Raw genomic sequence first — 13,985 nt, 5'->3', positions numbered from 1 at the left:
GTGATATTTCGTGAGTATTACATAAATATTTGAAACCTTATTTCATAATTGAAAATACATAAGTAATACATCAACAAATTTAATTACACGGAGATTGAGAATAGTGTAGCAAATATGGAAGTTTTATAAGCAAAATCAAAGAGCACATCTTTAATTGTAGTGTTCTAATAAAATATAAATATATATATATATATATATATATATATATATATATATAACGAGGCTATTATACTTTACGTATAAGCCTGCGATAAGATGCATTGGATATACTCCAATACATAATATGCTCTTGCTTAAGATGTTTTAAGACCGTAACTTTAATTAGTACTCAGCGGTCCCGAGTTCGATTCCCGGTGGGGGCACTTGGCCGAAAAATTGTAAAACACTTTTTCAGGCCAGCCACCCTGAATGAGGTTTTCCTGGGTTTTCCTCATTCACACCAGGCAAATGCCGGGGTGGTACTTAACTTATAGGTTCCAGACTGCCTCCTTCCTTCCCTTCCCCCGGATTGTGTGCTCGCCGAGGGACGTCCTCCCTCAAAACGTGAAGGGCGAAATCTAAATTCCCTAAATTCCCTTTAATTACTACTCATTCTGTGTCCTAATCCAGTAACTTCATTTCAGGTTTAGCAGGGGGAAGAGGTCAAGATGACCCACTGACATAAGATTTTCACGTTTTTTTAATTACTATTTTAATATACAATGTATTAAAAAGCACATGTTTCTCAAACTCAGGAGGGCAATTACCCCTTGCCCACCTCAAATGACACTCCTGTCCTAATCGTCGACACTGCCTGCCTTCGCTCCCTTAGCTCCCCTCACTTTCCTGTAGGTTGTAAAACAAATCTCCTTCTGCAAAAGAACATACCTAAATAACAAAATGCCAATCCGTTAACAGAGTAAGTTTATTTTAGTCATTAATTGATAGTTTTGACAAATATACAGGGTGTCCCAGAAAGAATGCAACTTTTGAAGTACCCGCCATTTCTGTTCTAGTAAGTTGGCAGAACTGAACGTTGCATGATTTTAATCTGCTGTCTTTGTGGTTAGTAATAGACCGGATGTTTAGGCACTAAAAACATGAAAAATAGGCAGGCAAATAGGCACTTAAAATTTAAAAAATAGGCAGTAAAATAGGCACTAAACTGTAACTCGAAATAGTGAAGATAAATACGCAATACAATTAAAAAGTAAATTCGGGGAGCTTCGGATGAGGTGGACCTCCCTTGAGTGCCACTCTCCTACTAACTATGTTCTAAAATTCATTTCAGATGGCTCAACCGTTTACCTGTGATGTGAACACAAACAACAGATATGTTCGATTTTATACATTTTATTTTTCACCTTTTTTCACTCCCATGCCGATGGGAGCTGAAATTGGACGTACACGGCTATGGAGTGTCACTATTCATGTTAGCAACCACGAACATCGTGGATTGAACATTAATATCGACCTTTTTCGATTACTTTTACGTGTCACTCCGTTTCCACCCTCACCCCTCAACCTGAATGCCAATGAGGAATAAATTTGGACTTAAACGACATCGAAAGTGCTAGTATTCAATCTTAGCGACCCCGAAAACAATGAATGGAGACTAATGTAGGTCGTTTTCGATTATTTTTGTATATCCCCCTGTGCACCTTCTTGATCTCCCTTTCACCCTCATGTCGATAATATGATAAATCCCAAGTTAGGCAAGGGTCCACTTATGTATCAAAAATTGTCAAAGTCAGTGCAACTGTCTAGGAGGAGCTAGCTGTCAAACATAGTTCACTAAGTTTCATTTAAAGGAATTATTCTAGAAGAAAAAACACATATTAATTTCTTTATTATTCTTTAATACTCTAATGATATCAAAAATATTTTATAATACAACTATACAGGGTCGGATCCAGGATTTTCTGAGCTGGGGTGCACCAGTAACTTTCGAATCACACAGAAACTCTTCAAAGTGACATGTGACAATATTCTTTGACCCTGACAACATTGGTACATAGAACGGAGGAGAGGGGAGGGGGTATTTTAAAGAGGGTCACAAGTGATATACAGGAAAAATGTTCTTCTCTACTCCTGGTTTCACTTTTTTCCCTATTTGACAAATGTTCTATTGTTTTGCTTGACGATTCCAGAAAATCGACTTAAACTATTGCTTTTCCAAAACTTTGCTTTCTTTTAAGCCCCAAACGAAACATGATGGCAGAAAGTTTCGGAAAGTGTTCACTGCTAGCTTCTCATTTTAGATAGTATATATATTTACAACGTAGGGGGTGCACGTGCACCGGTGCACCCCTCCTAAATCCGGCCCTGCAACCATATATGCTATATAAATAATATGCCTTCCCTGCTAATCTAATGACTAGCGAATGCACCCTCGGTGCAAGTGATTCCATATTTAATGTCCAGTGAGGCTAAGTGGTAGAGCGTTCACCTCCGGTGCTTGGCGTCCCCGGTTCGATCCCAGCTCACGATGTGTGGACTTTGTGGTAGGCAAACACCGTGCTCGTAGATTTTCTCTGGGTTCTCCCGTTTCCTCCCACTTTCTTCATTCCACCATTTCATTCATTTCTCATCATCACCGTCTCCTTTAGCCAAACCGGCATAATCGTGGGACGTAAAACTAAAAGATTTCATTTTGATGTTCAGTGAGAGTGAGTATTAAACGTATTAGGGTGGTTTGGATTTCACAAACTGTAAGCCTATATCTCACATAGTCTCGGAGCTGAAAAGGAATGCCATATTTTAACAAGCAAACATAAATAATACATCTATATAAGCTACTAGATGAAATAAACCTTCTTCGAACGGGAAGAATATGTTCATGGGAAGTGTTTGAATCCCTGTGTCACTTAGGATACACATAGTGGGGGATGAAATTTGACTTAAACGGCATCGAAAGTGTTTCCTATTCATCTCAGTAATTCCGCAATCTATCGATTGAACTAATATCGATAATTTCTCCAACTTCTATACTCACCCCTTTCCACTCCTATCCCTTACCCCATGTCGATTCATTTAGACTTGAGAGGCATCAGAAGTATCACTATTCATCTCAGAGACCCCGAAAACTATGAATCGTTATTTATTTTTATGTGCCATTCCCTCCCTGTCCCACCTCTTACTTCCATGCCGATGGAGATAAATTTGGACTAAAACGACAGCGGGGATATCACTATACATCTCAGCGATCTCGTAAAATATGAATTGGACACTAAATATCGATTTTTTTTGACACGTCACCCCCCTTAGCGATGAAAGATGAATTTGGATAGAGAATATCATCAATTATCTCAGTAATTCCGAAAGCTATGGACTTGACACTAATATTGATCGTTTTAGATTATTATTTTTACATATCAACCTCTTACCTCCCCATGTCGATGAGGGATGTATTTGCACTTAAATGGTATTGGGATTGTCACTATTCATTCTCCGAGACCCTAAATACTACGAATTGAACATTAATATCGGTTGTTTTCGATTATTTTAAAAATAATCTCTTCCAGCGTCTATTCATGTACCAAAAGTAATCGAAGTCAATGCAGGGCCTATAAAAAGCTAGCGAGCAACATCGCTTTATTTATTTTTATATATATAGATTAGAATTTCTATCAACCTTATCTTTTCAAATTGTCTATCATATATTATTTGTGTAATCTACGTATTGAAGATCCTTAATTATGGTGTATAAAATCAAATCACTTAGAGTAACAGCCCTTTTTGTGGTTCTGAGCCACTACAGCGCCATCTGTTAGCAGACGGTTGAACTTCGTCCCGCCTACCAACCAATATGTAGTCAGATCTAACAGGTATATTAGGAGCTTTCTAGTCTTTTATTTATGTGACTAGAATCCCCGTTGAGCTCCTCCGTGGCTAAGCGGTTAGCGTACGCGCCTTTGGCGTGGGAGACCCGGGTTCGATTCCCGGCGGGAGCTCATGTGGTTCGGATTCCACGTTAATCAGTAGGTCCACGTCTCATATAGCCTCGCTGCTAAAAGGGACGCTAAACTAAAATCAACTCAACTCAAGAATCCCCGTTCGCCTCATAACTCTGTGTGGACGCCGAAAATTGAGAAAAAACTCGCCGGGAATCGAATCCGGGACGGGGACGTTAGTACCAACGCTCTGTCCACCAAACTACGGTGTCTCGTGGAATTATGGTGTATAATAATTATAGCCAGTTCACTTCACTTTTTCTTTCTTTTTCTTTCTTTCTTTTTTCTTTTCTTTTTTTTCTTTTTTTTTTGTACACATTTTCGTCTAAGAAGACTATAAGGGATCATAATAGGACGAAGATCTACGTACTACAGTTCAAGAGCGCCGATTTCTCTGTAGCTTTGGGGTGCGGCACTCAGATGTGTGTTTGGTTGCAAACAAGGTCTCAGAAGATATATATGAGGATTTTAAGACAAATTGAACATATGCCAAACATTATATATTCATAAAAAATACATATAACAATAAAAATATATATAAAAATACATATTCATAAAAATACACGGGGGTCCACTTGAGCATTGCGAGTCTCGGACTCCTGGACCTTCCCAGGATCGGCGCCCTTGTTACAATTTGAGAAACGCTGGTCTAACTTGATGCAGATTTTACAAATAAATAAAGAAAATACGTATTTAAAGGCTTAAGGTATTTTTCTTTCTATCCTTCCTCTAATTTAAATGTTGTCAAGTGCCAAAGGGACGACCTTCCCCTTCTGCCCCACCCTCTACCTGGATGGACACCCACGATTCGATTTACCTCCGTTAATTCCCGTTCTTACATCGTTCACTGCTGCGCGAGACACAGTGAGTGACTTTAGCTGTGAGTTGGCACCAATGCGAAGCAATTTTTCTAGACTGTAATGACACCTGCTGGCAAACTTGCGACCTACGTTGGAAGGAAAGTGAGAGTAACTCAGTCAAGGTTGTAGTGCGGGTAAGGACCATCAACGCCAGTACGGAATTAGCGCTTGACGCGGCTTCGGTTGAAGGTGAGTTCGGGCGGTTAAAACAGTTGTTTGGTATTTTCGAGTGGTTGGCAATATAATATCCTGTGTTACTTAAAGTGTGTGAAGATTTTGTGGTGTTTGTGTTTTGTATACATTTTTCAATATCTTGAATTATATTTCTCGTGTGTATCGTGAAGATAAAAAGAAGAAAAGGAAGAAGTTGTCTGGTGATTTGTTTTGATTTTTCTTTGAGAAAAAGTAATAATAAAATTCAAATTTGAATTACAGTGGATATAGTGTTTCTTGTGTATTTTGTTTTCACTATACAGATATGTGTGGAAATCTTAACTGGTGGATCAGAAACGAACTTAGGGACACAATATATCTTCATGTTTAGAGGTAAATACATTTCCTTACTTTTTATTTATTTATTTTGTTTTATTAATTAATTGTTGACAGGATGATACTAATTATGCTTAATTATACCTTCTTACTGTCATTATTATTATTATTATTATTATTATTATTATTATTATTATTATTATTATTATTATTATTATTAACTTTCGTGCGTTTAATTGATAATTCTTTTTGTTTATTAGTTGGACGAGGTCTTCTTTCTGCATCGGAAATAGTGCTGCCATTGCATTGCGTTCAAATTTAAATGCTCTCACTGGGAATCCAACCCGGCATCTAATCACTAAAGCTGAGCGCGCTAAACATTATGCCAGTGTGTAGGGGGAGGGGGTGTAAATGATTATGTTCAATTCTTCCATTATCATTCATGTGTTTTAGTCATCGTCTCCCTTAGCCTCGCGCAAGGGCGCTCATCAGGGGGGAAAGCTGGGGCGCTCGCCCTCTACAGGAAATTGTACTTCAGAATATCGAAAACCCAACAGAATTTTTACATTAATTACAGCAAAATTTGAACCTATATTTGAAACGTCGCGTATACTCCCCCCTTGGAAACCACAACATGGGCGCCCTTGGCCTCGCGGGCATAATTCTGGAACGTTAAACTCAAAAGTTTCATGTTATTGAAATTTAAATGCTCTCCCATCGGGAATCGAACTCGGGATCCCATGCACTAAAGCTGGGCGCAGTAACTACTTGTTCATGTGTGAGAGGGGTGTAAATAGTGCTATTATTACTTCGTTGCGTTCTTCCTACTCCAGGGGCAAGTGCACCCATCAGGAAGGGGAAAGGTGGGGTGCTCGCCCCCCCCCCCCCCTAAGAGAAAATCCTACTTGGGAATATCGAAAGCCCAATAAAATTTTTGATCAGAAATGTCCAAACTCGCGAGTCTGGTTCTCAGGCTGAATATATGAGCACCAATCCTTTACATAAATGGATAACGAGACCCATGGGTCGAGTCTGAGCAAACACGAGCCCATTGAGGTTAATAGATAGCGTGAGTCTCATTGAGGATAGAGCTTGAGTCACATTGAGGATAGCGAGCGTGAATTCACTGAATATAGAGCGCGAGCCCTATTGACGGTAGTGAGCGTGAGTCCTATTGAGAATACTAAGCGTGAGCGCCATTGTTGGTAGTGAGCGTGAGCGTCATTGAAGATAGAGCGTGAGCCCTAATGAGAAAATATCATACTCAGGGTTGCCAGCTACATTTAATTTCTTGTAACTTTTGAATCAATGACGTTCTCTCTAATAATGTTATGTTTTCGATTTCCATCCATTTGAAATAATAAACAAAGAATATTTTCCAGTCAAACGCGTATAAAACACATTCGTCTGCATCAACTCGCTTGTCAAAGAACAGTGAGTGGACAAAGACCTCGAATGGCAATTGATATTTTAAACAAACAATGTTGTCACATTGAAAAGACATAACAGTAGGGCAGTTATTTCTCAACGTCTCTGCTTAAGGGTTAAAGTGGAATAAGAACCACTGTAATGGGTTCGATTGGAATCCGGTTTCTTGGGCTCTACAATAGTATGCAGAGGATTTGCTGGAAATAAATATGCGCCTTTGACGTGGGAGACCCGGATTCGATTCTCGACGGGATCTCATGTTGTTCGGATTCCACGTTAATCAATAGGTCCACGTCTCATGTAGCCTCGCTGCTGAAAGGGACGTTAAACTAAAAATCAACTCAATTTGCTGGAAATAAATATAAATTATTATTATTATTATTATTATTATTATTATTATTATTATTATTATTATTATTATTATTATTATTATTATTATTATTATTATTGAAGATTTGAGAATTGAATGCTGCATCTAAAATCGCGGCGGACCAAGCACCGACCTAGGAGAGGGGTCGTGAAGCATGTAGAGTATACGAAGAGGTGTGTGGATTACGAGGGCGTCAAGAAGAGGGCGCCAGATGAAGAAGGTTGAGAACCGCTGTTTGGAAGAATCGTAAGCCTCTTTGCTATGCCTTTGTCATATTCCTACAGTGGAATGGCTTCATTTTTATAAATTCTTTCTTTAGTGGAGTGACGTGCAATAGAATAGTAAATTTATGATTTCAGAGAAAGGTATATGATACTCTGATTGTGGAGAACTGTTTGTTGGCTATTGCAAGAACAATTCTTAGGCAGTGACCTCATAAATTTTCGGGTCATCAGTTAGTTCAGCTTCACTGAATACCTTGTAATTGGTATGCAAGAGCCCTGAAGGTATATAGAGGTAGTTCTCACTTACATTTGTTCTCTGATAGGATTATGCAGAAGAGTGAGGCAGAGAAAACTAAAGTCTGTCTCCAAGGACAAAGGCTGGGCTTGTCTCCTGTGTGGAGGGAGGAAGGGAATTCCAGTAGATTGGAGTCACAATTCAATTTCTAGATTTCGCCAGTGGCTTTTTAGGGTTGTACTGCTACGTACGTAAAAAGAACTATTTTCATAAAAACATGTTTCAGCATAAGCTTCAATGGACAAAGTATGTCTATTGACTAAACCAGGAACTTTCATCCCTAATGTAGTTTTTCAGCGTTTTGTGCCAGGTCAGTAGCTAGTGGTTTGCCAGGAAGGGGATCAGCACCCCCTGTGATGTAGTGACGACGGCAGCTTTAATTTCTTTGGGGGAGCAAACGCAATGCAGAGAATGTTTGTAGTAGCTATTTTTTTGGTACACAGGATCAAGCCCGTATCCACGGGGGACTAGGGGGCCTGCGTGCCCTCTAAAGTTTTACTGACCTCTCTAAGAGTTTCACGATAGGCTTGCAAATGAACTATGATATGGTTTCATCGATACCTCCGTAACTTCTACCGGGTCCTCTATATTTTTGGGCTGGCTACGGGCCTGTACCGGATAGAAGAGTATTATAACACTTGACCCATACTGCATATTTAAGGGGCAGACAAAGTGACTGGGGGGTCCTTGCCCCTATGATGTAACAGCTGTGAGTACCTTCAGTCTTTTCTGAAACTTTCAGTTCTTGATTTGTTTTAGTTATTAGCAGGGTTTAAAAAAAAACGTTTTTTTATTGAAAAAACAAAAAACAAAAAACTTTTTTGTTTAAACCCTTTTTTTTGGGTTTAAACCAGGTTTTTTGGTTTAAATAATTTGTTCTATTTATTTATATCACATATGGACATAAATAAGTTTGTTTCGCCTTGGTGTTAGTATGCAACAACCGGGTTATGCTGAAAGGGGTCACATAAGCTTAAAGCGGAATTCAAACCGTTTTTCGACTTATATCCAAAAGAAATTGCCCTCGATTTGAACTCGAAACCGGGACTAATTGGCCACAAATGCGATACGCCTGCCAACTCACTCACGAAGGACTCCTGATAAAAGTATATTGTACTTATCTTTACATACTTATTAATATAGTTGTCTAATTGTCAAGAGTCATTACAAAAGGACAAAAAGATAAACAATTGCACAAGTGAAGCCATTATACAAAATTATATATATGGTCAATTTCAAAATATTGCAGAGTACAGAAGAACTAATTCAGTCCAAGTTAGTTCACTATGACTTTTATTAGTCCAAGTTAAAGAAATAACACTGCTTAATTTGCATATCGGTAAGAAAAGTGAATAAAGATACGAATTATTTGAGCCCACTTTGGCTCTGACCCATTTATACATAAATACATACCAAAGATAGGGCCTACTTCTGATTTCAATAAATGCCTCTTGTCGAGTTTGTGACCCCGCCCCCCAAAAAAGTACGGCATTTCAGTGTATTTTACCAATAGTAAACTAAACATTATTAAAACGAAACAATATTTAGAATTTTTCTTTGATTGCAGTTGCACAACAATATTAAAGTTGCTTTTGTAGTATAATCTCTTTGAGTAATGAATGGGGAATTTAGGTCTGAATATAATACGAATAATATACGGGAGTGAAAGGTGATAACCCACGACTGTGTGTTCATCAAGATTTTTAATAACACTTACACTTTTACGAATATTTTTCGTTTTTGGTTTAAACCAGCCAATCCTGGTTTGGTTATTAGTGTAACATTTATTCCTTTTCCTTACGAATTTATTTACGAACATAATTCCAAATACAGGTGAACGCCAGTTTACACTTGAATAAATAACAAATCTGAGAGATGATGACATAACATAATGATAATGGTGAACTCGAAGTTAACTTTTTACCAAAAAACGATAATTCGTCTTAATGTTCTGGATACGGGACCGACGCGTGCCTTTGGTGGAGGTTGTAGATTCTATTCCTGACTGTAGATCATCCAATCTACTAGAGATGACCAGTTTTGGAACTTTTACTTTTCGGAATCCGGAAAGTAAGATCGGAAAACTTCCAGAATTTTTCTCAAATCCGGAAAGTGAAATTTCCGATTCCGGAACATAATCCATTTTGGCCATCCCTAGAATGTAATGTACTACAGTAGCTCAGATCCCACTTTAAACTCAGTAGGGATTGTCTTATGTAGCTTCGCTGTTGTTAAAGATCGTAAATCAATAGATCAATGGAGAAGCTTTGACTGTAACCACGTGCTTTCCACCAGATCCCAGATGGTTTACGGAGAAAGAGGAAGCGTTCCCAAGAACGCGCTAACATAAACTAACACGATGGGTGATCTTATAGTATTCTGACTTTGGAATTGGGTAATCTGGGTTTGGTTTGTATCCCGGATTTATGCCGGATTACATATACTGAATCTCATCACGGGAATGGTGGCAAATGTGTTTTAAACTCTCTATATAAAGCAAGTCCTCCTGACTGATCAACGCCCAGATAGAATTTGTGATGTAAAGTTCCACTAAGGAAGTTTTTTTTTTTTTTTTTTTTTTGGGAAATTCGACGGGGAAGGAAATGACATTTATCTTAAAATTTTCATATTTCGGAATTTCTAAAGGTCAGAGAGACGAAATTTAGTATGGACTTGTCATTTAAAATAATTACACACATATTTCAGGTTTATATATATATATAACCTAGAAGGTAAGAAAAAAGCGGATAGGGAAAAAGAGTAAGATTACAATTATTATAATTAGATGGCAATATCTCGAAATCCCTAAAGAGTAGGGACATGCTACTTAATGACGTGTTTGTGTTTTTTGAGGTTTCCGTCAGCAAGGAAGAAACAAGGGTGGGTGTTGCAATTGTTGTGATAAGATTCAGTATATGTATTCAGTATTCGAAATAACTTAAGTTTAGAGGTTTTTTTTTTTTTTTTTTTTTTTAGCCCCTTCACTTACTCTTTCTCTCTAAGCTCCCTCGCGACTAAGCGGTTAGCGTACACTCCTTTGGCGTGGGAGACCCGAGTTCGATTCTCAGTGGTAGCTTATGCGGTTCGGATCCCACAAGTGCCAAGTTTGTTTATTTAACAATGGTGACCTCCAACAATGAAACAAACAACAATATGTGAAATCGACATGTACCATAACCTAGATATTTCAATCGTAAATAGGTGTGCCAAGTTTGGTCAGTTTCTGGTCGGAAGTATGGAAAATAAAATTGATTGTTTATTTAACAATGGTAGCCTCCCATAATGAAACTAACAACAATATTGAAATCGACATGCACCATTCCCTAGATTTTGTAACGTCCATTAACCAGAATGTATCCGTTTTTGCTTAGTTTTTGAATTATTCATTTTACTTTTGATTGGTTTAATTTTATTAGTTGTATATGTTAACATTGATGACGGTGGCGTCATCGCCTGTGTTAGACACAAACTATTTGAACGTTAAAAATAACCTTAAGCTGTGGGTCCACGTGTATTATACCTAGGTAGACTTGTTGAAGATAGAGACGCTAAACTAAAAATCAAGTATCTCTGTCCCTCTATATGTTTGTGTCAAATATACAGTATAATGGCATTCTTTGCGAAATATTTCTGTATGAATAAATTTAGCTGACTGAAAAGGTTACATACAGAAATGTCGACCCCGAATTTTCGGGATTTGCTTTCCTTTTTCGTACTTTCTCTCATGGTTAGAGGACATAACATGACAAATTGTCCGTCTCTTTTCTCATTGTGGCTTCCTGTTTCTACTTTCTAAACGCGCGAAGACTTGAAGGTCGTTTATTTCCGCCTGTCATTGTTTCCGGAGGTCACGAGGTATTGTCTCTGTCTGTAATCATCTTTTGAAGGCACAATTTTCTTCTATTTTTTTTTATTTATTTTTTAAAAATTTTTTGAGAACAAGGAAGTATCATGCATGCATACATCATGAATTTTGTGTTGACTTTTAAATGACACAATCCTTTTGGTTTGCATTTTCCATCTATATTAGTATTAAGTATTCTGCTTTTTAGCAGGTCCTGGGACTAATGAAGAGGTTTTAGGTTTGGTCCTGGAAATGTTTCTTCCACGTTTCTTGATTTTCAGCTTCCTCTTTTAACTCCCAATAGGCCTACGTTCTTATATTTACCAAATCACCGATCACTTGTGTTTTTCTTCCTATTCCTCCTTTTCCTTCCATAGCAGTATGAAGAAGACAATTTCTTCCCAAGATGTGTCCAATCCTGCGAAGGATGCTGACTAAAAGCGCCCTCTTCTCTCCTATCCGTTTTAAAAACGTCGTTTGTTGCTCTCTCTGTCCATTTTATCTTCACCATCTTCCTCCAACACCACATTTCGAAGCTCTAAATATTTCTTCTCTAACTTCCGTAATGTCCGCGTCTGTGAACCATACAGTCTAATGCTCCATATATAGAACTTGACCAATTTCTTCCTTAGTCCAATATTAAGGGCTGCTAGTTAAGAGTGATCTTTTCTTGTGGAATGCTTCTTTGGCTATGGCAATTCTGGATGTGTTCTCTTGGGTACAGTATGCGCCTTTCGTCAAAATACGTCCCAGCAATTTGAAATGATCGACCTTTTCAAATACTCACTATTCTACACTGACCCTAAACAATCCTACGAAGGATACTGGCTAGAAGCATCTTCTTCTTTCCTATCCGTTTTAAAATGTCTTCGTTTGTTTCTCTCTCTGTCCATTTTATCTTCTCCATCTTCTTCCAACACCACATTTCGAAGCTCTCTAAGTATCTCTTTTCTAACTTCTGTAATGTTCAAATCTTTGACCCATACAGCCCACTACTCTATTTATAGCACTTGACGAAGTTCTTCCTTTGCCCAATATTAAAACTGCTATTTAAGAGTGGTCTTTTCTTGTTGAATGCTTCTTTAGCTATGGCAATTCTTGACCTGATCTCTTTGGTGCAGGAAGCGTCTTGCGTCAAATACTTCCCAGATACTTGAAATTATCGACCTATTACCTCTTGTCATCTATTGGCAGCTTTTAATTGCAGTTGATTAATTCATAGTTAGTATTATGTGTCCTGGCAAACTATTTAGTTTTAGCTGTCTTGTAACAAGGAAGAATTCACTTGGATGCTGTAACAGGGGCGGATTCAGGACGGACTTCTGGGGGGGGCGGTGGGTTGTAATACCGCTACTTAGAGCTACTTTTAAGAGCTCCAAACTCTGGGATGAGTTTAATTTATATATAAAGTTAAAAAAACTTTCCTCTTCCGGAGGGGGGGGGGGGAGCCGATCGCTCCGAGCGCCCACCCAGGATCCGCCACTGTGCTGTAACATGTCTTAATTCGACTACGAGCGCTATAAATGGAAGAGCGAGCCAAGTCTGAGTTCAAGCAAACAAGAGCCCCAGAGAGATCAGTGAACGCGAGCAATAATGTTGTCACGAAACGAAAACTTACCTTCTTAAATTCGAGACGAGACGAGAAACACAACAACAATTCTTGTCTCATTTTCGAGATGAGAAATTTAACGAGTTTTATGGGCAACACTAGATCACTCAAGTCTTGGTATTATACACTGTTTCTACACTGTAAAAAATCGTGTTGAAACAACACAAAATGACTACCACTTTAGCGTGTTACTTGTGTGTCAATTTAGCACAAAGACATCGCCTTCCGAGCATATCAAAAATAACTCGTTACTACCTGGGAGAATTTGCATTGGTATTTATCGTTTAATATGAGCAAAGCTTTGCGAAATGTTTTTGGCACTTCTGCCAAGTAACGAATAATATTCTATGTTTTCAGTGATCAGTCACAATATTATTGTTGTAACCCTGTGAATCATCTGACAACAGTTACACAGATAGCTGTTCTTCCATCTATTTTCTTTATCTGTTATTCTTGTGTCTTAGCATGTATGAACATAAGATGGCAGAACTGTTGCCTGTGTTACTGTTGTCAGACGATTCACAGGGTTACAACAATATTATTGTGACCGATTACTGAAAACATAGAACATTATTCACTACTTGGCAGAAGTGCCAAAGATATTTTGTAACGCTTTGCTTATATTAAACGATAAATACCAATGCAAATTTTCCCAGGTAGTAACGATTTATTTTTGATATGCTCGGAAGGCGATGTCTTCCTGCTGAATTGACACACAAGTAACACGCTAAAGTGGTAGTCATTTTGTGTTGTTTCAACACCTCATATTTTACAGTGGAGTGTTATATGATTCATAGTATAAAATCCAAACCTTGATAAAGTGTTTGTACCTAGGTGTGAACACAATAAAGATCATTTATCAACGTTTAAAGATACGCCAATCATTATACAATATACTCCAATAACAAATATGCTTTGAATGTTGTTATATCAC

The 13,985-nt window shown here is 38.1% G+C and overlaps 1 protein-coding gene across 3 annotated transcripts in view; it reads left to right on the top strand.

The window, feature by feature from the left end:
- Positions 1-13,985, top strand: part of RhoGEF3 (Rho guanine nucleotide exchange factor 3) — a 920,825-nt gene that overhangs the window by 287,159 nt on the left and 619,681 nt on the right. The window contains exon 1 of one of the 3 annotated variants that reach the window (XM_081756413.1): positions 4,868-4,981. The exons of 1 other annotated variant lie outside the window; for it this stretch is intronic. The gene's annotated coding sequence lies outside the window, so the exon portion shown is untranslated. Of the gene's footprint in view, positions 1-4,867; positions 5,339-13,985 lie in introns of those variants that run through there. One more of the 3 variants, XM_081756411.1, reaches the window with a different exon arrangement.

Source organism: Thermobia domestica, chromosome 4 (assembly GCF_964235325.1).
Source record: "Thermobia domestica chromosome 4, izTheDome1.hap1.1, whole genome shotgun sequence".
In the NCBI taxonomy this organism is placed as follows: Eukaryota; Metazoa; Arthropoda; class Insecta; order Zygentoma; family Lepismatidae; genus Thermobia; species Thermobia domestica.
Note: the sequence above shows the minus strand (reverse complement) of the source record. Positions and strands in the feature narration are given on the sequence as shown.